We start from the raw sequence: 2,424 nt of genomic DNA, 5'->3' as shown, positions 1-2,424 counted from the left end.
GATCCATACATGTAACTCCCAATAAATTGGCTGAGAGGTTGTATGGTGTTATGGGGTTGTTGATTGACCCATCTCTCTCTCTCTCTCTCTCTCTGTCTCTCTCTCTGTCTGTCTCTCTCTCTGTCTGTCTGTCTCTCTCTCTCTCTCTCTCTCTCTCTCTCTCTCTCTCTCTCTCTCTCCACAACGCCCCGTACGTAATAGTTCAGTGGATTGAAGTCTGTTGAGCTAGAAAGCCATGTGTCTGGGAGAATATGATCATGGAGATTGGCACGCATCCACTCTTGGGATGTCCTGGCCTCATGGGACAGTTCAGAGTCTTTTAGGATTTTCCGTTGCATACTCTTGTCAATCCAGGGCCTCACAAGTCTCTGCAACGTTTCTGTGTAAACAGCAGCACTGACTCTTAAAAAGTGAGGAGTCAAGACATCTCCCTCGTTGCTGACGACTCTCAGAATCATCACGGTTGATGGGAACTTAGTATGCATGACCGTTGGAACCTCGTTCGGATTTCTGCATAACCATGTGTCGATTTTTCCGTTTACCTTTTCATCCTGATCGGAGTTTTTCTTATCGGAGAAAACCCAAAGCTTTCCAGCCTCTTGGTGTTTTCACTTGTTTAACAATCACTTGGCAATGATTGTACTATTCTCTCTTCTCACATCCAGCATAAACTGGGCCCTCAACATCACATACAACTTGTACTGGATGTTCTCATACATAACTCTTCTGGTGGTGCATTCTGAAGCCTTGGGGTCCTTTGCAATGGCTCCGATTGAATTTCTGGGTGTTTTATCAGTTTCTTCTCGGGCTTTTTGCACAGAATTTTGTCTTCTGATGGTTTTAGAATCCTATACACATGCTATGTGTTCAGCCGGTGATATTGGATCCCCATCAGCAGGTTTCCTCTCCTTTTAAACTTTGACAACAAAAGATCAGACAACTTTCATGAAGCAATCTAACTCTGTATCGTCTGCTGTGCTTTTAAGGCAACGATTACGATGCGCCTTTTCAATTTCTGAGTCAACCTGACGTCTGACATCATTTATCTGAAAAGTAAGGAAAAATAAAGTTAGAAGAAAGCTCATGAACATGGTGTCCTCAAAAAAACTGACGCACCCTGTCTATACATGCATCTATCTGTACAAACACACACACACACACACACACACACACACACACACACACACGCACTCACACACACACACACACACACACACATATATATACGTGTGTCGCTACGTTCTGAGTTCAAATTTACCTTTCATCCTTTCGGGGTGGATAAATTAAATTAAGTACCAGTCAAGTACTGGGGGTCGATGTGATCGATTGTTCTCCTTCCCACAAAAATCCAGGCCTTGTGCCTACATCAGAAAGGAATATTTAATTGTAAAATGACTGAGCGGTTATAAGGGACCACAAGTCAGTTAAGTACGGACTCTGGACGGTGATAAGCTCAGTGCTTTTGTTAGTCTGCTTATATCTCGAGCAGGTGGGGCCGATTGCTACCCAGCTCAGATATCAGATAATCCCAAAATGGAAGATAATCAAAAAATAGTGCTCATGGGAACTGCCCATATCCTACGTAAAATATTGTTTATGTCAGCCCCCAAATATTTTAATCCGTGAACAGTGTCAAAATACTTTTAAATGTACATAACAGCAAACCCTTTTTACTGTCATCAGACTGTCATCTTATAATCAAATTTATAAATTGGTAACAAGATCGTCGCAGAATGAGGCTGCAGGCAACACCGAACAGCCTCGGGGACCCCAATTACCGATCTTCCCCAGGGTTTACTCCTGAGTTCTCTCCCCTGCTTGGCAACGGAGATTTGTAGTCCGAGTTTTCCTTTACCTAGACGGGTTACCCCTACACCACAGGCTGATGTGTTCCATTTACCCAACTTAATTGTTAATTAACCCACAGCTGAGGCCCTGAGAGTAGACCTATGAACAGTAGTGACCAAAGATGGTTCCACAAGGGACAGTTTAAAGTCAAACCCGGGACACACGGGGTACAGAGGACGACTCACCTCATTCGGTCGACCACCTGCGTATTATAGGACTGCTGGGCCGAGGGCTATACAACAACAACGAAGACAACGAGAAGGGGGCCTCTTGTGTCGTTACTCGACTTCCTAGAAATAACAATCAAATATCTCTCGATTCCTATTCTATCGTCTTGTAAAAACAAGTCTGGATAATGGGATCCGAGATACACATGAAATATATATTTAGCGGGATGATCACGGACGGAACATCTTTGTATCATAGGTGAGCCTGATGAGAGCTGGCCTGTAGCTAAAGAACAATAACATTATCTTAATCACTATCGCCACCACCACCACCACCACCAACACCAACAACACCAACAACAAAAACACACCACCATCAACACCATCGCCAACAACAACGCAAGTACAA

The 2,424-nt window shown here is 43.7% G+C and overlaps 1 protein-coding gene across 2 annotated transcripts in view; it reads left to right on the top strand.

Annotated features, from left to right (window-relative positions):
• Positions 1-2,424, top strand: part of LOC106870178 (netrin receptor UNC5B-a) — a 48,827-nt gene that overhangs the window by 5,664 nt on the left and 40,739 nt on the right. The window lies entirely within an intron of this gene.

Source organism: Octopus bimaculoides, chromosome 20, assembly GCF_001194135.2.
Source record: "Octopus bimaculoides isolate UCB-OBI-ISO-001 chromosome 20, ASM119413v2, whole genome shotgun sequence".
In the NCBI taxonomy this organism is placed as follows: Eukaryota; Metazoa; Mollusca; class Cephalopoda; order Octopoda; family Octopodidae; genus Octopus; species Octopus bimaculoides.
The sequence above is the reverse complement of the archived record's forward strand: the minus strand, read 5'-3'. Positions and strand labels throughout refer to the sequence as shown.